The sequence below is a fragment of the Rutidosis leptorrhynchoides genome, chromosome 1 (genome assembly GCF_046630445.1).
Source record: "Rutidosis leptorrhynchoides isolate AG116_Rl617_1_P2 chromosome 1, CSIRO_AGI_Rlap_v1, whole genome shotgun sequence".
NCBI lineage: Eukaryota > Viridiplantae > Streptophyta > Magnoliopsida > Asterales > Asteraceae > Rutidosis > Rutidosis leptorrhynchoides.
In genome coordinates this window covers 654,853,428-654,880,399 of record NC_092333.1, presented here as the reverse complement: position 1 = coordinate 654,880,399, position 26,972 = coordinate 654,853,428, and the positions used below count along the sequence as shown (strand labels likewise).

The 26,972-nt window shown below is 36.9% G+C and overlaps 1 long non-coding RNA gene across 3 annotated transcripts in view; it reads right to left on the bottom strand.

Moving 5' to 3' along the window:
- Window positions 1-7,784: 7,784 nt before the first annotated feature.
- Window positions 7,785-26,972, bottom strand: part of LOC139885819 (uncharacterized) — a 31,405-nt gene continuing 12,217 nt past the window's right edge. For 2 of the 3 annotated variants that reach the window (XR_011772113.1, XR_011772115.1), the window contains one exon: window positions 8,308-8,531. This is a non-coding gene — a long non-coding RNA (uncharacterized lncRNA). Of the gene's footprint in view, window positions 8,050-8,307; window positions 8,532-26,972 lie in introns of those variants that run through there. The other variant, XR_011772114.1, reaches the window with a different exon arrangement.

Here is a 26,972-nt window from a genome sequence, read left to right as displayed (position 1 = left end):
GTCTCTATGTATGGGACGTATGTTTATGAGAAATATGAAATCTTGTGGTTTATTAAATTGATGGAAATAATTATTTATGTTAAACTAATGAACTTACCAACCTTTTGGTTGACACTTGAAAGCATGTTTATTCTCAGGTACGAAAGAAATCTTCCGCTGTGCATTTACTCATTTTAAAGATATTACTTGAAGTCATTCATGACATATTTCAAAAGACGTTGCATTCGAGTCGTTGAGTTCATCAAGATTATTATTAAGTCAATTATAGTTAGATATATTATGAAATGGTATGCATGCCGTCAACTTTCGATGTAGTGAAAGATTGTCTTTTCAAAAACGAATGCAATGTTTGTAAAATGTATCATATAGAGGTCAAGTACCTCGCGATGTAATCAACTGTTGTGAATCGTTTATAATCGATATGGACTTCGTCTGGATGGATTAGGACGGGTCTTCACAGATACCACTTGAAACAACCCAACCCGTATTCTATACGATAATTTTTTTTTTATAATACACATTTACGCGCCAATAAAATATGTAAACCATTCCACAAGTTCCATTTAAAACGTACCACAATTCAAATGTTTACAAGGCACGAAGGCCATTAATTAAGTTTAATATAAGTTCGACCCACTACAAATGATAGTTTATAATCCAAACGACACTTCGAGCATGGTTTGGGATTAAACTACCCAAAACGTTAGGCCAACTTCCAAAAGCTCCAACGAAACATCATCTAAGGGCACCTAGTGCCCAACAACCCCTTTTCCCCTATCCGCACCTGCATCTAAAAAGATAAACAATGAGAGGGGTAAGCTAATTGCTTAGTGAATGCAATAATTATACATGTTCATATATAATCTACTTACTTGCAATCACTTACACAACACCGCATACAAGCTAGCAATTCGATAACCATGCAAACATCATGCATAAACTACTACTATCCACAATTCACAAAAGCTAGCAACAACAATAGCATATAGTTCACAATTTAATATGCTAGATACGAATTCACACAACCATAGTTAACCAATCGTACAAGGGAACGGTACTCGTAAAAGACCGTCGGAGTTCATAACATCCATTAGTGTTACTTAAACACCGCGAAATCACTAATCCCCCGGGTGATGTCTTGAACACCGCGACTAACTCACCCCCATGACAAATGTGGCGTCCTGAACACCGTGACGATTCCACACGTCAATCCAAACAATGAATGGTGTCTTAAACACCGCGACATCCACTCTCATGACAATGTGGTGTCTTAAACACCGCGATAATACCACATGTCAATCAAACAATGAGTAGTGTATTGAACACCGCGACAATACTACTCGTTACTTAGAATGTGGTGTCTTGAACACCGCGACAATGCCACATTCATACTACACAAATAAATACATTATATACGTACAAGAATAATTATTCCACTCACCTTAATACAAGGATGATGATTATGCACTTTCGAACTTCAAAGAAATGTACCTAATACATTAAGTACACTTTCAATACACAACTATTGGAGCTAACCACATTACTTACACTTGAGCATTTAATGACCCAATTTGCATTAAATAACTCAACTACACCAAAACCGCCCATAAATGGCCAAGACTCAACTTCAATCACTAAAGCTAGTGAATTAAAGTCTACTAACACAAACTTGGGGTATTTCATACCCATTTCACCCAAACTAGGTCAACATTACTCTTTTGACCCATTTTAATACTTAAACCTACAATTTTAGTCAAACATGACCCATTTACAATTCCTCCTTCAATTACAAGTGCATTAGTGACTAAAACACCATTTAACACTTACAACCTCCAATCATAAGACCAAACCCTAGGTTATGGCCATTAGGGTTTTCTTTCATCAACATGACCCAAATCCACCCATATTACCCCCAAATGGGTCTTACAAGTTCCAAATGAACCAAACCCTAGCATAAACTAATTAAAACTCAAAACATGGAGTTAGGACTTACCAACACTATCCTCTTGTAGCTAAAAACAAGGAGAACAACTTTAATTCTTGCTCCAAGGTTTGATTCACAAATCTCCACTCTCAAATCCCACTTGAAATCAAATGGGTTTTTAAGTTTTGAGAGAAATTAGAGAAAGAAAATGAAAAAGAAATGAATAATAGAAGATAAGTGGCTGAGACTTAAAGTCTCCATCAGATCTATATGCGAAAATATGATTTTGACCTTGAACCACTTATTTTAAAAGCAAAATCCGGAACCAGTTCACCCAGTGGGTCGCGGCGCGGCCCCAATTGTCGCGGCCCGAATTACGTATTTTACGAGCTCTCTTAAATCATTCCTGACTCAGATTCTAGTTATTGGTCGCGACGCGGCCTTCTTCTCTGCGGCGCGACATATAAAGGAAAACTCGACCCTTCTTATCATGCCTCCTGACTCTGGTGTGAGTTCAATGTCGCGGCGCGACAAAGGCTTCCGCGGCGCGGCAATGGCCTTCAACTGGCCCATTCGACAACTTACACAACTTAACGATTTATTCAACTTGTACACCTTGTTCACGCTTCCTATGCACGTCTAAACTTCATCTTTTAGTCTCACAAGACTTAACATCAACTAAGACCCATGCATATATTTATACATGCATATATTCTAAACACGTATATATAGACATACAAATTCGGATATATATATTTACACAATAACTAGCACTTAGGTCTTTTAATCACATACGCACAAGTTATAAGCGTACTAATAAATAAGTTTGTACCTTTAAATATGTACGGGAAAAACGGGATGTTACACGATTTGAACAGGGTAAACCCTATTCACTGCCAATTGATCAATACTAATCATTTCTGGTGTCTTCAAGACAAAGAAAAAGGGTTCAACCCTAACCTTGGATCGAAATCCCCTTGCACGAGCAAGAAAGCATCCAAATCGGCTAAAAGGGAGAGAATAATCTCAAACCCTAATTTTATTATGAATACAGAACCCACGTTTAGAAAAAAAGAAAAAGGAAATGGGGATATTAGTAGTACTGTACCCGATAAAACTAGTATTGCGGGAGGTGGGCTAAATAACTTGGCCCAAAAAGAAGAGAAGGGTAGGCTTAATAGAAGTGTTCAGGCCCTAACCCAAAATTATCATGATATAAATAAAAAATCAGCCCAAACCTTTTCCGAAAATAAACATGTAACTAATAGTTCTTTTACCGGAAAAGCTAATATCATGTCGAATAACTCTTTAAAAAGTAATGAATGGATTTTTGACTGTGGTGCGACGCACACCATGACTTTTGAAAAAACTGATTTTTGTTCTGAATCTAATCCTCGGGTAAATAAAATACAAACTACTAATGGAGGGGTTGTTCAAGTGAAGGGGGCTGGGAAAATTGAAATTACTCCAACCTTGAAATTATCTAATTGTTTATATATCCCGGACCTGTCTTATAAACTATTATCCATTAGGCACGTTACAAAAGAACTAAATTGTTCTGTTCTATTACACCCCACCTTTTGTATCCTCCAAGACATTAGGACTGGAGAAATTATTGGACGTGGCACCGAACGGGGTGGGTTGTACTATGTGGACGAAGTAACCCAACAAGGTACCGTGATGCTTGCTCACGGAACACCTACGAGGGAAGCTTGGTTATGGCGTAGGAGGTTGGATCATCCATCTGCTGGATACTTACATGCGTTATTTCCTAGCCTCTTTCCATCCAATGTTACTTTAAACTGTGAAACCCGTATTTTGGCCAAAAGCCACCGAAGTACATTTAAACCTAGTAATACTAGAAAAGATGTACCTTTTGCTTTAATTCATTCTGGTGTATGGGGTCCCGCACCGGTTATTGGGGGGAGAAATTTTCGGTACTTTGTCTTATTTATTGATGACCATTCACGAATGACTTGGATCAATTTTTTAACCCACAAATCAGAAGTTTTTGATAAATTTTCTCACTTTTATAAAATGGTACAAACTCAATTTAATAAAAACATACAAATGTTAAGATCCGACAATGGGGGTGAGTTTGTAAACTCATCAATGAAACTCTTTTGCGAAAATAATGGGATTATTCATCAAACCTCATGTGCTCATACTCCAGAGCAAAATGAAATAGCCGAACGCAAAAATTGACTACTTTTAGATATGACAAGAGCTTTATTAATTGAATTCAAGGCTCCGAAAAGTTTTTGGCCTGAAGCTCTTGCTTCCGCTACCTATCTTATCAACCGATTACCTACTAAAGTTTTGGGCACAAAAACTCCTAAAGATACTCTTTCCCAATTTCATACCCTTCCAACCTCATTTAGCATTGAACCTCGCATATTTGGGTGTTCCGTCTTTGTTCACATCCCAAAAAGTGAGCACACCAAACTAGATCCATGTGCGGAAAAATGTGTGATGGTTGGTTATGGGATCAACCAAAAAGGGTATCGGTGCTATAGTCCAAAGAAACGTCATGTCTACACTACCATGAATTGTGACTTTCTCGAAACTGAATATTTTTATCATACCCAACTCACGAGTGAGGGGGAGAAAGAAGATAATGACACTCTAAGTTGGATACAATGGATACCTAGATCCGAAAATATCCAAACATCAACACCAAACCCATGTCCCGATTCACCAAACCCATGTCCCAGTTCACCAAACTCAAGTCCCGAGTCACCAAACCCAAGTCCCAATTCACCAATTATTATGCCACAAGATTCACCAAATACTATGCCACAAGATTCTGAACCTACCAAAACCTCCTCAAACAATGAACATCCAGTTCAAGAGGAACAAAACAACACAACTTCCGATACCTCAAATGAAAACAAAACCACAGAAAGATATGTCTTACCTCAGAGAGTCAACAGAGGTGTACCACCAAAGAGATACTCTCCAGATAAAGAAGCTCAAAGATCAAGATACCCAGTTGCTAACATTGCACAGGAGAACCTATCAACTGAAGCACATAAATTCAATTATGCTTTATATTCTGAAGACATTCCAGCTACAGTTGATCAAGCAATGAAATCTGACAAATGGAGAAAGGCTATGGTAGAAGAGATAGAAGCACTCAAGAAAAATGACACATGGAAAAAATGTGTTATTCCTCAAGAAAAGAAACACGTAGGATGCCGATGGGTGTTTACAATCAAACGAAAACTAGATGGCACCATTGAAAGATATAAAGCACGCATTGTTGCCAAAGGATATACTCAAACATATAGAATAGATTATTCCGAGACTTTCTCACCAGTTGCGAAGATTGATACCATCAGGGTTCTTTTCTCAGTTGCTGCAAATGAAGAATGGCCACTTCACCAATTTGATGTGAAGAATGCCTTTCTGCATGGTGAACTAAAAGAAGAAGTCTATATGGAAGCACCTCCAGGATTCTCCGAAAACTTCAAAAATGGGGAAGCTTGTCGACTTAAGAAATCTTTAAATGGGTTAAAACAATCCCCACGGGCTTGGTTTGGGAGATTTACACTATTTATGAAAAAATATGATTTTAAACAAAGCAACTCAGATCATACTCTCTTTTTTAAACGAAAAGAAAATTTGATTACATGCTTAATCATTTATGTTGATGATATGATAATAACAGGAAATGATAAAGAGGAAATCTCTAACTTAAAAATGAACTTATTTAAAGAATTTGAAATGAAAGACTTGGGCAGACTTAAGTATTTTTTGGGAATTGAGGTATTACGATCCCAACAGGGAATATTTATCTGTCAAAAGAAATATGTTCTTGATTTTCTTGCAGAAACAGGTATGATTGATTGCAAACCAGCTGATACTCCAATGATTCCAAACCAAAAGCTATATATGGAAGATGAAGTTGATCTTGCTGATAAAGGGCAATACCAAAGGATGGTGGGAAAACTCATCTATCTTGCTCACACTCGACCTGATATAGCACATGCAGTTGGAGTTGTGAGTCAATTCATGCATCAACCACAAGTTCACCATATGGAAGCTGTAATGAGAATCATCAGATACTTGAAGAAAACAGCAGATCATGGAGTTGTTTTTAAAAGACATGGACACCTAAAGACTCAAATATATACAGATGCAAGTTGGGCTGGAGAAAAAGGGGATAGAAAATCTACATCCGGATTCTTCACACTTGTCGGGGGTAATTTAGTGGCATGGAGAAGTAAGAAACAAAAGGTTGTCTCCCTTTCAAGTGCCGAATCAAAATTCAGAGGAATAGCCAAAGGAGTGGTCGAGGCATTGTGGATCAAGAAGCTATTGACGGAAATTGGTTTTCCACCACAAGAAGCAATTCAAATCCTGTGCGACAATGAAGCAGCAATCGCTATTTCAGAAAACCCCGTTCAACATGACCGAACAAAACATATTGAAATAGATAGACATTTTATCAGACAAAAATTAGATGATGAAATCATTTTACCATCAATAAGATCAGAAGACCAGCTAGCCGACATCCTCACCAAATCAGTCAACGAAAGACTCTTCAGCGAAGTTCTCGGCAAGTTGAACATTGGAAACCCCACTATTCAACTTGAGGGGGAATGTTAGAATACAACTACAAAATCAACAAAAGTCAAATTACCATTTTAGGTAATTTGACTTTAGGATCAGAAGAAAACACTCTTCATCACTTCCCGATACAGAAGTTCACAAGTGGGACATCTGACTGAGCATACAACGGATACAAGCAGCCCTCCAAACAGCATTTTTCCCTATTTATCAAAGTGGTTCCAAAAGTGTAATGGAGCCTTACTTCAATTAGAATTAGCTGTTATGTATTTTGTGCATATAAACTCTTGTCATGTATCAAATTGTATTAATTCAAGTCTTGTAATACAAAAACTGATCAATACAAATTCATACAATCTTTTAATTCCTTCAAATTAACAATAACATGTAATATCGATTGAACATATCAAAGTCACCCAAAGTTTATAATTCATGCATACAGCCTCCTAAATCATCCAAGTTAGAAAACTATGTTACTTTCGTACTAATATCATTAATGTAATCATAGTCATAAACTAGTTATTTATAACCTTCTGAAGATATATATGAAGTACCAACACATAAACTAGGATTAAGGACTCCTAAATCATCCAAGTTAGAAAACTATGTTACTTTCGTACTAATATCATTAATGTAATCATAGTCATAAACTAGTTATTTATAACCTTCTGAAGATATATATGAAGTACCAACACATAAACTAGGATTAAGGACTCTGTTATGACCTTGTTAACTGTTAAGATTGGCGATTGGAATGACAACAACATGAGTGGGTCATTTAACTGTTCAAAACGAGCAACTTTCTAACACGAATCAAAATTAGTCTGGTACTCTGGTTAGGTTGTGTCACTGCATCACAATTTCTGGTCATTGTTTTAAACATTTATTTATATGAATCATTAGTGTTTACAAAAAATATGGGTTGAAATAATAATCAATTTAAAAAAGAACAATTTAAGAGGTCTCAACTTTAAAACAATTAGGAACACTTTTGAGTGATCTTTGATAATATTGATATACTTATAAGGGAAGACTACATTTTTTGGCTACTTCACTATTTTCCCATTTGAGCTCTGATGACAAATAAAAATGAATAATACGAAAATCCCCAACCAACCCAGCTGTTAATGAACGGGTTAAAATTGACCCTCTAGCAGTGTCAGACCGTGAGGTACATGATTTCCTCAACCCAACTAGCCTCATATGGTACCACAATGCTTTTGTGTATAATATGCCCGGCTCATACAAAAAAGTAAAAATAATTTAACTTCATAGTTAGCAAGAAAGAATAAATGTTGATAATGTCACATTATCGTAAGACAGTCCAAAAAACGTAATTAGTTTAAGAGTACTTGTAAGGCTACATTGGACCGTATATCAACTTAGAATACATAACCAGAAGTTGGCATCACAATCTCTACACCATATGGTTATTATTTCATTTTATGGTGATTGTTGTGCCTCAACAAGCCAATATATTAAGAGTAAACACATGCTCGGTTTAATGCCTCTATACAATCTCCATGAAAGGGAGCTGAACGCCTTTTCTTCGCCTGAAATAACCAAAAAGCATAATAGACAAATCTAAAAATCATATAACAAAGGAAATAAAAAATCAAAGGATGAAAATGCACCTAAATGCACACAACTGTGGATCCACGAAATCAACATCAAGATCAACAATCTTCTTAACATTCCCATTTCCATAACAAACATCATATTTACTTGTACTAACAGATCAACAGAAAACTAAAAACAGATTGCATATGTATGATACTAGAAATGAAAATCAGTACCTGTTATATCCACATTATCATGTGCCGATGTCACTCTGTTCAAATAAAGGTAAGACTTTTTTTTTTTTTTTTTGGAAAGCAAATAAGGGTAAGACTATAGCACAAAATTATAACCAATAGATGATCTTCGTAATAGTCATGGGTAACAATAAGTTATCTCCCTCCATGCAAGAAAAAATATGTTCTAACTCAGAAAATGACTTCTAAGCTTCGGTGCAAGGCCTAAAAGAATGAAATAACTGCAAAAGACGGAAAAAAATAAAACAATATAAGCATCGGTTTCACTACATTATCAGCTTCTAACAAGCAACTAATAAGAATAGATTCTAACAAGCATTTGGAGCAAATTAAGACTGCAAATACAAACGCTAACATTCAAATTGTAGCATAAAGATAAATGTTATTGATGCGAAGTATACGTATTAAATTAACCTAGGTACAAATGACATAACACCCATTTAACATTCCCAAGTCAGTCTTTTCAATCTGATGACGGGCTTCATCTACAAATTTCAAACACTATATTACTTGATTTATAAATATAATTATTTACTAGTTACTACAGGACTTCAAAATCAAAAATAAAAAACTTACACGGGCACATAGTAACGTAACTCAAATTTCGAGGGATAGATCCAACTGTGTCTGTTTTAAGATCCACACAGCAATACAATTTTATAACTAAATGATAACTAAAGACTACTTACTGGCTTACTGCATGATTTTACATTAAAAAAAAAAATAATGAACTTAGACGTAAAAAAATGAAGGTACTCCAAATTTCAAGGGCATCAAGTAAGAATTGCACATTCCGGCTATTTCCAAATGACCAAATCTTGTATGTCCAAATCACAGTTTGACACATAGAAATAATGTTATGCTAATGTACACACATTTGTATATCCAATACAAGAGTTACAATCAATGACAGGGTGAGATAATTCAACGCATACCAGGGATAACAACTACCAAGAAACTCATAATTCTGGATTTTCATGGAACTAAACAAGATCAAGAAAGATTAAAACCCTAATTCTTCTTACGAAATAAAACAAAATCAGAAGAAAAAGAACCCTGATATTGAATATGTTAGTGCATATTTTGTAATCCCTAGTTCCATGAACTTTAACGTTTTATTCGATCATGTTGTAACCTGTAATATTGTTAAACGTTGATTGTCGATGTGTTATTTTATATTTGTAAACGTTTAAATATAATTCGTAATATTACTTGACAGTCGGCCGACTGACATGGTCAGTCGACCGACTGTCATCTACTGTCGACCGACATAGGAACTGAGGTATTTAAGCCTAATTAATCTTCATTAATTTGGTTAACAACTCTGCACATTACACACACACGAAAACAGTTCTAGGTCGAGTCTCTCTCAATCTTCATGTCCAAATACCACAGAATATCAGTCTAGGCTTCGTGTTTATCAAGATCTAATCTTGGTTTGACTTGTACGAACCCGAAAACCCATAGATATTCGTTTAAGCTCTTTCTAGTGTTATTCCGCCTCTAGATCGTGTTAGGTTGATTCTAAGATCCTCTCTCAGCGTCTACAAAGTGGTATCAGAGCGTTGGCTTGCTGAATCAATTGTTTTAAACGAGTTCTTGGTATATTTTTGGGTCAAAAATTCGTTTTGGATTGAATTTTGTATACTTTTACGTTAAACCTTTGGTTTTAATTGCTTTAGAGTGTTTACAGAAGTCATTCTAAGTTGCTTAAGGTGTTGGTCAGTAGTTTTAGTTCGAAAATTGAGCTTGAAATCGTTTAGAAGTCAAAAACCTGATTTTTTTTTGATTCTAGCTCTGAAAGAAAGTACAGTCGACCGACTTAGGAGACAATCGACCGATTTTCGTGTATTTCGACCGATTGTCATTAGTTCGACCGATTGTCTTTAAACCGACCGACATATGCTAAACCGACCGACTTAAGTTGTAAACCGACCGACTTAAGTACTAAACCGACCGATTGAAGGAACATCGACCGATTGAAAAAAGTACTACCATTTGACTAAATGTAAACAGAACTTCGACCAATTAACCATTGACAGTCGACCGACTGTAGTTGTTCATCGACCGACTGTAGCTGTTAATCGACCGACTGTCACCAACAGTCGACCGACTTAGGATCAGATTCAACCTTAATTAAATTTTAAAATGTCTGATCAGGCAATGGCAATTACTTCCGGCGTTCAAAACATTTTACTATCTGATAGTGAATCAGGCAGTGCCAATCGTGCTCCTAGACTTGATAATACAAATGATTACATTAGATGGAGGGCTAGGTTCATGAATTACATTAGAGGCCTTGATCCTAGAATGTGGGATTTGATACAACATGAATATAAAGAGCCTTTAGGTACTGATGGTAATAGTAAAAAGTATGAAGATTATAGCGTGACAGAAAAAGAAACATATGCCTTAGAATGTAGATGTTATGCTCAATTGACCCAGGGTTTAGACGGTGATATTTATCATCAATTTCAAATGCACTTAACTTCATATTCTCTTTGGAATGCTATTAAGATAGGTGTCGAAGGAAATAAGGCGTATCGTGAAAAGAAAGCTAAAGTAATCAAAAGTGAATGGAAAAGGTTTGCTGCTCTAATTCATGAAACGTTAGAAGAGACAATCATTCGTTATCGTCATCTTGTCTCTGAATTGGGTAACTTAGGTGTAGAAGTTACAGAACAGAAAGCTATCAAACAATTAACAGATGGTTTACCACACAAGTGGGATGCGTTTATTGAACAGATAGAAGACAGAGCTTCGTCTACTGGTGAATCACTGACCCTAGATAAATTCACATCAAAATTGATGGTAAAGGACTTGGATATGGAAACCAAGAAGAAATGTCTTGAGGGTCAGCAGAGTCCTATAATTTACAAAGCTGGTACTTCTGGATTGAGCAATGTTCATGCTCCCTTACAAACAGCGTTTGTTTCTAATGATAGTGCATTAAATAGATCACAACCTGCTCAAAATGTGATGTTTCCAACCCATGTAAATAAGCCTAGTAGTACAAATCAGTCCACCATTAGACAGGAGCCAAAAACTGTAGTTCTCAACACTGAGAATTTAAGAACTAGGCCCCTTTCAGTTGTAGAGGAAGATATGGCTTTAGTTGCTTTGGTAGTTAATTCTTATAATGAAATGGTTGGTGGTCAAATTGGTAATGCTCATTTAGAAGCAGAAGATTATGAGCAGATTGATGAGGATGAACTTGAAAAGATGGATATCCTCTGGGCTATGGGTAGTGTGATTAGACGAGCGAAGAAATTTCTGAAAAGGATAGGTCAACAGAGCTTAGGTGTTACTAGAGATACTAAGTTAGGTTTTGATATGTCAAAAGTGAGATGTTTTAATTGCAATGAGTTAGGACACTTCAAAAGAACATGTACCAGGCCACAGAAAACTGGTTTTCACAACCCATTTCACAATCAGTATAATAAGACAAAGGTTAATGTGCCAGTTGAAACAACGAGCAGTGATACTATCAGAAATGATAAAGCAAAAGGCTTAATTGCAACATATTCAGACGAAGGTTGTGATTGGACAGTATTTGCTGATGATGAAAATCATGCTAACATTGTTAGAATGCCTAAGACCGAAGAAGAAACTGAAAGTGAGAAACAAGAGAGAGAGAGAAAGCTGGTTGTGTTGGTACTGCGAATGAATGCATGTGTTACATATGCAAGATGGAAGCAAGAATTGAGCGAACTTATGCAATGATCAGATATGTTAGAAGAGGTGTTCTTAACAAGAGAGTGTATGAGAAGTTCAAGTACGCAATGCACAATGATGGCGATGTATGGACGGATTACAGTAGTTCGTCTTCATCAGATGGAGAAACTATTGTAGTAGATGATGTCAAGACTTCAGTTGAGTTGAATAATTCTGACTGTTCCAGTTCCAGTTCAGAATCTGAACCTGAATCAGAGACTGAAGAAAAGGAATATGCGTTCATGGCAAACACATCAAGTAACTCTAAGGTACAAACTGAATTTCCTTTGGTATGTAACGATTGTGCTGATCATAAGTTAGAAATTGCTAAACTTGAATCCATAGTTTCTAAATTGAATGATATCCCCTTAGGATGTATCTACTGTCCTGAAGTAAAACAGGAACTTAGGATTGTTAAAGCAAGTTATCTTGAGGTAAAAGGCCTATACGAGACTAATTTAACTCAGTTTAACAATAAAAAGGAATTCAGGGAGACAATCAAAACTCTAGAAAATCAAGTTCATGATTTAAGAGCTACAATTTCAGGTGACCAAAAGGCCATAATGATGTACTTAAATCAACTTGAATGTGCTAAGAGAGAAAAGGAAGAGTTTAAGATTAAGTATGAGTCAGAAAAGGCTAGAAATGACACTTGGCAGCGAATGTCATATGTCATTGACTATACTATCTATAACAAGAATGATGGTAAAAAGGGTTTAGGTTATAAAGAGTGTCCTCCTCCTCTTAGGAATGAGTACATTAATAAACCTTCTGATTCTTGCCTTAGTGAAATCCTAAGTGTTAAGCCTGTAGAGAATGAAAAATCAGACAGTACTAAGCCGGTTGTTGAAGACTTAGCTGAGGACAGTAAATCTGATTCAGAGTATGGAAAAGTTTCAGAGTTTGTGACACCAAAATCCAAACCAATTACTATCCTGAAAAATCCATTGAATGCTAGTAAGGCTAGTGAAAGCGGACAACCCACACCTAGAAAACAAGTAAACTCTAGGAACGCTAATGGAAAGAAAATATTTCAGACACCTGTCAAGTATCAGCAGGGACTCAACCTAGATAAAGAATATGTTCTTACACAAGCACCTGAAGAACTATTTAATAAAAGGAGCCCTAATACTAACAATGTGCCTAAATATGTGCATCCTAACCGTCGACCAGGCTTGAAACATCATGTTGAGAAGCCTATGTCACCCATGAAACAGTCTTTTCCCAATAAGCATCTGAGTTCAAAAACACGTACAAAAGAAACTCAAAACTGTAATAAATGTGGGAAAAAGGGTCATTGTGCTGTTAACTGTCAACAGGGTTGGAAAACACCAAAAAGAAAATCTGACACTGAAACGAAAACTACACACTATGCTTCTAGTTCCAGTTCCATAGGTACTTCAAGTAATAGTTCGAAAAGTTTTTATAAACCAAAGTCAAATTCTATTGCTAATTCATCCACAAGGGTACAGTCAGGTGTGAATAAAATTTTTCAAACGAATGACTATTATGAGAAATCTGTTGGTAAACGTACCGTTTGGAAGCCTAAAACCGAGACAAAGGTTGTTGACAAGTCCAATGATCCATCGGGATCAAAGGGTCAATGGATGGATGTGCAAGTTATTGGTGTCGATGGGAAACCCACTGCCATTCGGGCATGGGTGTCCATCTCAAACTAACTTCTTTTCTTGTTGTGCAGGTCGCCTACGATCCGAGTAGAAATACCTGGATTGTTGATAGTGGGGCGTCCCGGCACATGACAGGAAACATGTCCTTACTTTCTAATGTCAAATCAGTAAATGGAGGATCTGTTTCTTTTGCAGGAGATGAAGGAGGTTTTATTACAGCTCAGGGTGTGATTTCTAATGCTAATGTTAGTTTTGATAAAGTGAATTTTGTGAAGCAGATGTCAAATAATCTGCTGTCAGTTTCGCAACTAGCAGATAAAAAGCATACGGTTGCTTTTGATGATCAAAGATGCTACATTTTGAAGAAAGAGTATGTAATACCGGAAGAGATGATTCTTATGACAGCTCCCAGAAATAAAGATTTGTATATTTTGGATATGTCAACAGCCCATGTTAAAGCTGCAACAGGTCATCAAGCTTTCATATCCAAAGCTACAGAACAAGAATCAATTTCATGGCACAAGCGTATGGGTCATTTGAGCTTGAGAAAGATGAACAATCTTGTTCATAATAATCTGATTGAGGGAGTAAATGTTAAGAGTTTTCAAATTCCTGAAGGATGTCTTCCGTGTAAGAAAGGCAAACAGACTAAAAAGTCACATGCAACAAAGAAACATCATTCAATTGTTGTTCCTCTAGAGTTGTTACATATGGATCTTTTTGGTCCGATTAATCGAACAAGCATCTCTGGAGATTCATATTGTTTAGTAGTGACTGATGAATACTCACGATACTCTTGGGTAATGATGTTAAAGAAGAAGTCTGACACATTTCAAAATATAAAGTTGTTGTTTTTGAAGCTGGAATCTTTGTACAAGTTAAAGGTTAGGAAGACTCGAACAGATAATGGTACTGAATTCAAGAATCAGCAGATGGAGAGTTTCTGCAACGAGAAAGGCATTAAACAACAGTTCAGTCCAGCTTATACTCTGCAATCAAATGGTGTTGCTGAAAGACGTAACAGAACGTTAATTGAAACTGCGAGAACTATGTTAGCCGATTCAAGTTTACCGGTTAACTTCTGGAGTGAAGCTGTGGCTACAGCATGTTATACAATGAACCGATTGTTAGTAGTCAAGAGACATGGAAAGACTTGCTATGAATTGCTACATAAAAGGAAGCCTAACATTAAACATTTCGAACCCTTTGGTGCACCGTGTTCAATCATGATACGAGATACTGGAGGAAAATTTAATCCTAAGACTGTTCCTGGTATATTTCTTGGTTATGGGAATCCAAACAAAAGAGTTTTCAACACTGTATCTAAACGTGTTGAAGAACATTTCGAAGTTGATGTTCAAAGAAATGTTGCTATTCCTGCTGGGAAAGGTTTTTCATGGCAGTTTGATTATGAAGATTTGTTTGATTCTTTTGGTCTTCCGTCCGTTGCTACTGATGATGAAGTTATTGTAAGATTACTGAATGAAATGCAGACGTCTCCATCACAAATGGTTCCGAAATCTCAAACGGCACCACAACATCACCCAGTGCCGCAACAACAACTTGTTTAAGATGATGAAGAATCAGGTGATTATCAAGATGATCCATCTTATGATGGATCTGATTCTGAAGAGGAGTCACAACCTATAGACAGTGGCGAAAGTTTTCATAATCTGCCACAAATTGTAGAGGTTCAGGAAGAACAACCTGAACCTGAAGGTGTTCGTAGATCATCACGAACAGTTGTCCTACCTCGATACTTAGATGATTTTATTGTTGATTCGAAAGGAGTTTCTGGAGCACCATCAAATGATGCCTCAACGTCTGAAAATCAGAAAGCTTCAACTGAGAATGTTATGCAAGCTTTCTATTCTTCACTAAATAGGTCAGGCAAACTCTTCTTACATGCATATTCATGCTTTGTGTGTCAAATTGAACCAAATTCTGTTGAGGAAGCTCTTCTTTATGATGATTGGGTAAATGCCATGCAAGAAGAGCTTTTGCAATTCAAGCATTTAGGTGTATGGAAACTAGTGACTCCGCCTCATGGTTGCAAACCTTATGGGCTTCGATGGGTATAGAAGAATAAAAAAGACGAGCAAGGTATTGTAATTCGAAATAAAGCTAGACTGGTTGTGAAGGGATATCAACAGATCCCTGATATAGATTATGATGAAGTATTTGCACCAGTGGCTAGACTTGAGGCAATTCGAATATTTTTGGCATTCGCATCTTTTAAAGGCTTCAAGGTCTATCAAATGGATGTCAAAAGCGCCTTTTTGTAAGGGACTCTTAATGAGACCGTGTTTGTTAAGCAACCACCGGGTTTTACAGATCCACACTCCCCAGAAAAGGTATATCGTCTAGAAAAAGCACTGTATGGGCTTCATCAAGCTCCAAGAGCGTGGTATGGTACGTTGTCCAACTATATGATTGATAATGGTTTTAGAAGGGGTGTCATCGATCAGACACTTTTCATCAAAGAAAAGGGCAAGCATATAATGCTAGTACAGGTGTACGTGGATGATATTATCTTTGGATCTACAGATAAGACGATGGTGGATGATTTTGAGGAGGTAATGCAGAAACGGTTCAAGATGAGTTCAATGGGAACTATTAAATTCTTCCTTGGTATTCAGGTTGTACAAACAAATCAGGGTATCTTTTTACATCAGACAAAATATGTATCAGATATTCTGAAAAGATTCAAAATGGAAGATGAACGTCCTGCAAGGACGCCGCTATCGGTGAATCACGGGATTACACCGGATAAGGAAGGTGATAAGGTTGATCAAACCTTATATAGAGCCATCATTGGTTCGTTGATGTATCTAACAGCGTCTCGCCCTGATATCATGTTCGCAGTTTGTTTATGTGCTCGCTATCAAGCAAATCCGAATGTACATCATTTGCTTGTGGTGAAAAATATTATGCGTTATTTAAAGCAAACTCCGAATTTGGGCCTATGGTATCCCTGTGATAATGATTTTGTACTGACGGCTTATAGTGATTCCGACTATGGTGGATGCAAGAAAGATTTTAAGTCAACATCAGGAGGTTGTCAATTCCTTGGAATCAGACTAGTTACACGGCAGTGCAAGAAGCAGACAGCAGTGGCCTTGTCTACTTGTGAAGCTGAATACATTGCTGCAGCAAGCTGTGCATCTCAGGTTGTGTGGATACAACAGCAGCTTCGTGACTACGGTTTGAATATTTCTAACACTCCTATTTTTGTTGATAATTCTGCTGCCATAGCTATTACGAAAAATCCTGTGAATCATTCTAAGACCAAACACATAGGGATTAAATATCATTTTATTCGAGACTGTTATGAGAAAAGACTAATTGATGTTATCCAAATTGGCACAACTACGCAAAGGGCTGATCTTTTCACAAAAGCTTTTGATAAACCACGTTTTGATTTCTTGTTAACTGAGTTAAGTGTCAAAATATTGTCAGATGTCGTTCCTGACGAAGAGACCAACGAGTAACTTCATTTTATGTGTTCTGCTTGCATAGCTGTATATACTGTGTGGTTATATTTCTTTTCTTTCTGATTGTTTCTGTCTGTTTAAAATCTAAAAACCAAAAAGATTTTAGATTTTTAGTATTTTAGGGGGAGTAATGAATGCAACATCAGATATTAAAAAAAAAAAAAAAAAACGAGTTTGATCTATATAAAAATGGGATACGGACTTAATCATAGAATGAGATGATCATAATCACAATCATGTAAATATCTTGATAAGGAACTCATGGAAAGGTTTACAGCGGTTGAGGGTAGTCACTTAATTACCACAGGTGCATACTTTAAAGAAAATTGTTGAGGAAATCAACAAAAGGTGAGGGTATCCCCTATCATGACGTATAATCTAGAAACACATGATGTAGAATATCCCCAAGCAAATTCCAAATTGCTGCACCATTGAGTCTCACGACTAATTGGGATATTCAAGCGATCAATAAGTGTTGAAAATGTTCTAATTGACTATGCATACCGACTTCTATCAAACTTTAATTCTTGAATCGTACCTAAACTCCAAAATAGTAAGTTTATCTCAATAAGAGTGTCTTTCCTGTGAACGGGTTGAAAAGTGTGGTTCTATATTACAGACAGTCCATGAATGAATGATTTAAGTTAATTGATACACAAATGAAGAAAAGAGATCTTCATCGCAAGGAAGTCAATTCGAGAACTAAATCAAAGTCAAGACTGCAATGTGTTGTTTAAAAAAAAAAATGGCACATTGCATATCAAGTAATTATATCATGAAAACAGAAGTGAAATCATGGAAGACGAAAATATCAAAGTCAAGATAATGATGAAATCGAGAAGAGAAGTCTTTGCAAGAATACAAATGAGTGTGAAGATTACCAAGAAGAACTTAAATCATTCATACTTCAACAAAACCATTCTATTGGACTTATTATCATTGTCTGTGATATGAGACTGTACCCATTAAGGCCTAGACAGCGAAAGATGTTTTCAGAGAGATATTCTGAATACTCACTTATTAAGAAAGCTACGTCTTTCATTCTGTTTCCTCCAATAACTTTAATAATAAAGAAGAAATGAGATTGATAGCAGTTGGTTGATTGCATGATTGATAGAATATTGAATATACTATGAGATCCATCAGAATCATATGAATTGAAAAGTATACTTTACGATAGAAGCTAATGGCTGACAGGGATATTCCAAAATTACTATGAGAATCTTCCTGTTCAATTGGACCTAACGTATGTGTTTGTGGTAACGGAAAGCGTCAATAGACTTGTGCTCAATTGACTACCTAAAAAATCGTGCGATCTCACATTGATGACCGAGTCTGTGATTGAATCTAACATAGCAATATGTTAATGTAATTAATTAACTTGATCATCAAAATGTCTAAGAGAAAAGTCTGTAAAAGGTTGATGAAAATAGAAACCATGTTAAAATCATTTCTCTGTTATTGTTTGCTTTTACTTGTGAAATTTTGTGTACATACTGTTGTCTGAATGTTAATTGAACATGTATACATTTTGATAATTTAGCTTCCTTAGGTTTATGACTTACTGAAACTGCTTCCTGTAAATAACATGTTTTATGCCATACAATCTTGGATCTTTCTTAACCTTGATCATTGACTTTCTGACATGAATTGTACTACATTTGCATTGTTATTGTGAAAAGTTTTAAAATCCTAAAAACTACAAAAAGATTTTTCAGTGTGTTGATATTTATTTTGAAAAATACAAAAACATTTTATTTGTTTGCTTATGTGAATATGTGTATATTTCCTTGAAGTTACAAATTGTGTCTCGACGTCAAAAAGAAACGAACTACACATCTCAAATCATAAACCTGTTAAAGTCTTCAAAATGAAAATATTTTGCGTGTAAAATCAGCCAGCGGAAGTGAATAGAAGGAATTATTGGGGTTTCTAAAACGCAAAACTATTTTATAAAGGGAAGAGACAGTCGACCGATTTATAACATAAGTCGGTCGATGTTGAAAAAAGTCGACCGACTTACTCGTTTGTTATAATGTCGACCGTTTATCAAGTATGTCAACCGATTGTCACATATGTCGACCGACATAACACCAAAGTCGACCGATTGTCGAGCTGGGTATAAAAAGGCCTCAGACGGCCGATTTTCTTTATTTCGTACGATTGTGTTGATTTACCAAAAAATTCGAACTTTGCAAGGAAGAGCTTTTGATCGTGTTTTTCGTATACATCTTTGAATTGTGATTCCAGCGCCGTTAACCAATCAAGGTAATTCTTTTTCAATCGAAAGTTATTGAAGTTTTCTTGTTTATTTTTCATTTTCGATTAAATTGGTGCGAATTAGGATCTGTTAGAGTTAGTTGAATACTAGATCATGTATATCGACTTTCTCTGGATCGTTATTAGTCTTTGATTGAAACAAAACACCATAAAATTGGAGGATTTGAGTTTGGACCTGCGTTTTTGCTTCGTTAGATAAATCGACCGATTGACTTCCTAAGTCGACCGATTTACCCTATGTCGGGCGACTTTTAAAGTCGATCGATTTGTATAAATGTCGGTCGACTGTCCTTGAAAATCGACCGAATTACATAGTATGTCTACCGACTGTTGTTTCCTGTATTCTTTTTATGGTTTTCGATTTAACGCTTTTCGATTATTGTATATATGTTTGTATAGCAGATTAAATGGCTCAACTAGGTAGTCCAGTGAACGAAGACGTACATGAGGAAGAGGTGATTCTGTCCAAGAATCTTCCAGGCCTGACGGCAAGCGAAAATGCCAATCTAGAGGCATGTCTAAACGAGGAAGGACCTGAAGCAAAGGAAGGCTTCGTTGATATTATCAAATTTTTGAAAAGGTCCAGGATTCATACTGCAATAACTCTAGAATGCAAGGCATACTACTCACACCAACGAGAATTCTAGAACAATGCTTCTATTGTCACTGAACAAGGAAGAAAGGTGATACGAAGCAGCGTTGGTGGTACAATTGTAAAGATCTCGGCACAGACAGTTCGTGAAGACTTAGGTTTTCCAGATAATGATTCTATGCCAGTCACACTGAATAGAACTAAGGTCCGAAGGTGTATAGTAAGATGTGGATACTCTGGTGATCCAATGAAAGGTGCTGTTAAGAGAACTCGATTCTGCCATCAATACAAATACCTAACTTTGGTGTTGTTAAGATGCATGAGTCCAATGGTAGGCGGTTTTGATGAGCTGAATGAGACTTATAGCTCAATGTTTGAAGCACTAGTTCTTCATGCGGACTTCAATTTCTCCGAAGTAATTTTCAGAAGCATGTTGGTGAACGTGAAAAAGAAGAGCCACTTAATGTTTCCTAGGTTCTTGCAGGTGATGATTGAAAAGCAAGTGCAAGGATTGAATAAGGTTTGGGAGGATGAGATTAAGCTGAATCATCTGAACGATTTGACTTTCAATCGAGTCAAGCAAAAGAGAGGTCCGGATGAACCATTCAAGAGATTGGTTGGCCACCTCGCAAATGAAAACTATGTATGTCCACCAGGTGCTGCCTGTCGTCATGAGAACAGTACGTCTGGTAATGAAGATGATATCGTCGCAGTTGGTGAAGACGATCAAGAGGTTAATCAGCCACCGCCAGTTGTTGCAATTGAACAGACACTGGTTGATGAAGACGATGAAGGAGATGACTTTGACCCTGATCAATTCGAGCTGCGAAAGCGAAAAAAATCTGAGGGTCCTTCGGTTACAACAAAGTCGAAGCAGAGGCGCATAAGATTCATTAAGAAGGCAAAAAGGACTGAGTCGTCCTCAGCTACTGAACAGCGACAATCACAGCAATCACAACCACAACGACAACCTTCAGCTGCTGCTACTCAAGAAACACGTGCTGAAACTGATACAGGAGTTCATGCTGCTGCATCCACGACTGCTATTACACAAGATGCTGCGGTTTCTACATTAAGTGAGAAGGTTGTCAATATGGCTTCTGAATTTGAAAAGTTTAAAGAAAAAGCTGATGAACGAGAGAGAAGAAAGGATGCTGAGATTGCCAAACTGACCAAGCAGGTTGAAGATCAACAGGTTGAATTAAAGAAGTTACAAACTAAGTTTGATGCTCAGAATTTGCTGATTGTAAAGGCTGAGACTACAGCGAACAAGGCATTGTCGAAGGTGCTTGAGTGGGAAAATAATTTCGATATTGAGGCTGTTGACCTCGAGGAGGATATAGACTTTGGTAATTTTAACGATCAAGGCGAGGATGAGCTAGGTTTGGATATTGCTAAAGGCACAAGCGAGAACCCACTGTCAGTAATTCCTCTAAATATTGATTATTCTTTACGTGATTTTTTGGCAAAGCAGGATCGTCTGAATCACTCAGTTGTATTTGATGATTTAGAAGAAGGGGAGATCCCGCCGGATCTAAGCGCTGAGGAGCAGGCCGAGCTAGTGCGTCAAGAGCAACAAGCAAGTACTTCAGCTGACGCAACTGCTAGCTCATCTTTTGAGAATCGTTACGATTCTAATGATGATTTTGAGGAAATTGTCGTAAGTAATGAAAACGACAAAGATTTTGATGAAGTAGTTATTGAAGATGAACCAATAGGTGATTTTCCGGAGTACGAATGTAATAACGATAAAGATCTACCTACATTTCAAGACTACTTCAAAATGAATGAAGAGCTTCTAAACCGTAAATGCGAAGAAAAAGAAAAGACCGAAGATTTGCCTCCAGGGTTTTTACCGGTCAAGATAAATAAAGAAAAGATAGAAGTTCTAGAAGCTGAGTGGAAGATCCTATTGAGGATCAGAAAATATTGTGAGAAGCCAGCGCCGGAACCTGAATGGATGAATTACATTAATAGACCGGCGAATCTTTTGGCTAAAGGAAAAATAATTGCGTGGGCCTACATTAAAGAGTTGAATATATACGCAATAAAGAAGGAGTACGGAGTGGATTACATCAAACATGGATACGAGTTCACGTCTCTACCGTACTTTGAATTTATGCAGGTGGCTAGGCTCAAAATGTTATATAGAGATTATGACGGAATTCCTAATATTGTCTGCAAGAAGATAAGACACTCGTACTTGTCAAAGAACTTTGAGGGATTCGTCCCTCAATTTCCCACGATCACTTATCGAACAAACAAGAAAACGGGCGAACGAAGAAAGATTGTCAAATACAAGCCGGTAAATTATACGAGAAAGGTTCCTGTGATGAAAATGCCGCAGAACTTTAGCCCACGTTTTCGCTGGTGGTACTACGATGAACGCTCATGTAGCGACCCGACAAAATCATCATTGACGGCGCCGTCTACTTAGGTCCCGTTACGTGGTCATAAGTCTTTAAAACAACGTTTGACCAAAAGATATGTCGCATTCATTTCAAATGTAAAGATTGTTCAAAGTTTACGAGAATAGTTCCACCACAAAATTTCGTTACAAAGTTATAAGTACAAATGAAACTTATGCGACACAATTTAAAAGTAGCCAAAAGACGCTCTGTGTATGCATATATACTCGACATCCAATGCAAGTATCAAAATAATGAGCGGAAGCATGTATCATGTATCGTTCAAGGACCTGAGAAAAACATAGAAATCTGTCAACGAAAACGTTGGTGAAATCATAGGTTTAAGTAAGTAAGTACAAGTGAACCACAAAATTTGCATCAATGAAATAATAGTAATACATTCCAAAAGTTTGTTTCACGAGCACCCAATTATCAATGCTTAACATTCCTTCCATTGAACCCCATCACTTAGTGCTAGAACATACACTGTTTCTCGAAAATATATTTCATTCGTAAACGGTAGCGAACCGTTTGAATGAGGGTTTGTCAAACCCATATGGATCCATACAACATAAGTTCTCGCTTACACCCGGCAAGTGTAACTAATGATAATCAAATTGAGGATTTTGTTCTAAACTCGTATGTAGAATGTTTGTTTTCCTGTACTTGTGTTCACTTAGTAAAGAAATGTTTATGTTTTCTCATCCCAAATGTAAGTTCAAAAAGAGTAAAAGTGGGACTATGATCTCACCTTTGATTGCAAGAGTATAAATGTACTTCACAAAGTAAACGTGTGCATGAATGTTGCTTAGCCTTGACCTAAACAAGTAAGTTGTATCAATTAACCGGTTACGACACAAGGTCGAGCAAAATGTGTTCAATTAGTCCTATGGCTCGTTACGACTCGAATAGTATAGCATGTGAATCACGTTGTCAAGTTTCATGCAAGAATCAAGTATAAAAGCATGTTAGAACGATTGTATAAAAGTTTGGTTAAGTTTGACTAAAAGTCAAACTTGGTCAAAGTCAACGAAAAAGTCAACACGTTCGGGTCGGGTCCCGAACTATTTTTCTATGCTAGTTATTCATATATAAGCATGTTAAAACAAGTTGCATGTAAATTGGAGGTCTAGAACATGTCAAACATTTTTAGTAAAAAGGTCAAGGGAAACAGAATCTGGATGCGGCTTATGTCGCGCCGCGACCTGGAGCGCCGCACCGCGGCCATACACGGGGTCTGGTGCCTGGTCAGTTTCAAATGTTCAAGTCTTGGTCAAAACTTCAAACAACCATAAAACGCAAACCGTAAACAACTAGAAGGCGTATCTTATACCGTTGGAAAGCTCTTTTGACAAGGAACACAACTAAACATGTATCATCAATCAAAAACATCATTTTCAACAACCGATTTCTCGTCAAGTGATCAATAAAAGTCTATTTTCAAATTTTCAAGTTCATCAAATGCATTTTGAGTTTCGGGAATCCAATTCTCACATATGATATGCCGTTTTGAAGGTAATGAGGCATACATTACAACTAAACACTAACAATTAACATTCCATGGCATTCAAGCATCCAAAAATTCATGTCAAGAACTATCAAACCCTAGTCAAACATCTCAAAATCAATAATCATGCTTTTGAAGTTTTCTTAATCAACCTACACATCAAATTAAAGCTAATGATGCTAGTAACACATTTAATACATGAACTTTAACAATTAAACAACATTTAATCATCCAAAATCAAAGATTAAGCACACCCATTTCAAAGTTCATACTAGTTACTCCAAATCAACAAATCGAGCAAACAAAACATATATTCATATTATACACGAGCCATAGACACTAACTAACACAAATTTCAAGTCAAAAACACGAATTTAAAGAAAATTAGTGATTTTAGAAAGTTACCCAAAATGGATGAAATTGGTACCAAATCGAAGAGGATGAAGAGAGGATCACGAATATGTAATTTGTTTTGAAGTTTGCTTCCCGATCCGGATTTAGATGATGATTTATGTTTGTGTTCTTGAGAGAAAAAAAAAAGAAAGAAAGAAAAAAATAGAAATGGATGAATGAGTGGGTGGAGGTGGAAGATGGTTGACTAGTCAAGTGCTAGTCACCATTTTGGGGTTTTGGCAAAACAAGTCCCTCAAGTTGTAGTCGGGTGCGGGAATTACCTAAACGGAATATTTTAAAACGCGTATTAACGGAGGATGTTAAAATCCAATAACGGAAAAATATTAAGAATGTTAGCTAACGGAGGATACGAATTTAGTTACGAAGGATATTATTAAAATAAAAAGACGGGCGTTAAAATAATTTAACGGAAAAATGCGGGATGTTACATTACCCACACCTTAAAAGAAATTTCGTCCCGAAATTTAGTTGGAAGTAATAGTCGATGTCTCTTCCTTGAGACCTTGCATTGTCAATGCTATGAATAAGTGAAGATACGTCCTTGGGCATTCCCACGAATTTGGACAGTCGGGGTTTTATGTTGCATTAAGGCTTGGTTTTACGATCCACAATTTCAACCGGTCTTTCTACGAAGAGGATTTGTCATCAATAGTAAGTTTATCTAGAAGGATAGCACGTTCCTGTTCCTCAGGACACGTATCTAAGTTTGTTACATGGAACGTAAGGTAAACGGGAACTTAATTGAGTCGGAAGTTCTAAACGGTAGGAAGCGGTTCCAATACGCCTCAAGATTTCAAAAGGATCAATATTGCGGATATAAATTTCCTCGATTTCCCGAAACGGATTACACCTTTCCAAGGTGTGGTTTTCAATATTACACGGTTACTGACTTTAAATTTGAGAGATTTTCATCTAACATTGGTATAACTCCTTTGGCGACCATGGGCCGTCTTGAGCCCTTCTCGGACTTGAACTATCTCAAAGGTTATTTCTTGAATGATTTCGGATCTGATGATTTGCTTGTCACCTACTTCGGTCCAACGAATAGGAGAACAACATTTGTGGTTATATAAAGTTTCGAAAAGTGCGCGTTAACACGCGAGTGGTAACTACTGTTGTAAGAGGGATCAACTAAAGGCGACAACACAAGTTTGTAACATGTCTTTCCAAGATGTAAATTGTTCGTTTGATTAGCTCGTCTGTTTGTGGAAGATACGCAGTACTCACGTCTAAACGTGTTCCGAAGGCTTCTTGTAAACAAGATGTGTAGCGAGTATTTTCGATCCGGGATAATTGACAATGATACACCGTGTTGGAATATAATTTCTTAAGATATGTTTGGACAAGTTAGTTAGGGTTCGAAAGCGTTTGTTGGAACAGGTTTCTTGTCGGCTACTGAAAAATGTTCGTAAGGGCTAGTCACCCTCATGGCGAATACTAGTAACACGTGAAGGGTCTCTCTCTCCATTGAGAAATTATATAAAAAGGTTTCCGTATACAGAAGTACGAGCAAAAAGATAGGAGTGAAATGAGAACTTAGAATAGGATGAGTTCACATTTTGAGGTATCCATATCGCGCATCTAGTGGCCAAATGTTGAGACTTGGTGGGAAACGAGATAGTACACGTAGTTGTATAGCTCGGGGTTGAGTAGTAGTTGGCCGTATAACAGAAGCACAAGGACGTTAAGTCAAAGAAGAAAGGGGTATCCTTGGATTGTGTGTTATCTTTGGTCCCAGTAATATCAGACGGTAATAGTGAAATAGCATAGCTATGTATCGTGGTACGCGATGACGAGAAGATTGATCGGATCCATAAATAAGTATTCAAATTCTCCGTGTAAAATAACGAATTTCAGCTTCCTTGATTTCGAGTCGAGAGGGGTTGCCTTTCAGGCGTTCACGTAGAAGTATTTCTATATTTGAGTTCCATTTTGTGCCACACGAATTTATCTAGTAAGGTTGGTGTGAAAAATCACGTTCAAAGTCCGGACACGGAAAATGTTTAATTCTTTCCCTTAGTACATTAACAAGGTTAAAGGGCGAGCGATACGGAAAAATTGGAAATTAATCTTTGGTAATAATCGCGAGATCCAAAATTTTACGAATACAAGTCGGAGTCGTGAGGGTTTCTCCAAAATTAATTAATTAATTAAATTTTTTTTTTTTTTTTTGCGAGATCTACTGTAATACCTTGACCACTAACAACATGGTTTAGAATTTGGACTTCGTTTAACCAAAATTCTTACTTGGAGAATTCGGCATAGAGTTGCTCTTTTCTCAAGAGTTCGAGCGTAAGACGGAGACGTTGTTCGTTTTTCCTTTCCCCTTGAATAGCTTAAAACATCAATTATAAGTACGGTAACGGATTTGTCTAGGTAAGTTTGCATACGCGGTTCCGGAGGTCTATGAATACGGGCGGAGCCTTAGATAAACTGAACGGCACTAAAAGAAATTTATAACTATCGTATCGAGTTCGGAAAGAGGTTTAGGAGACATCTTCTCCCTTAACCCTCAATTGATGATAACCATAATGAAGGTCGATTTTAGAATATACGCGAGATCCGTGTAACGGTTCAAGAGGTTGTTGATACGGGGAAGAGGATATCGGTTCTTAAACGGAAATT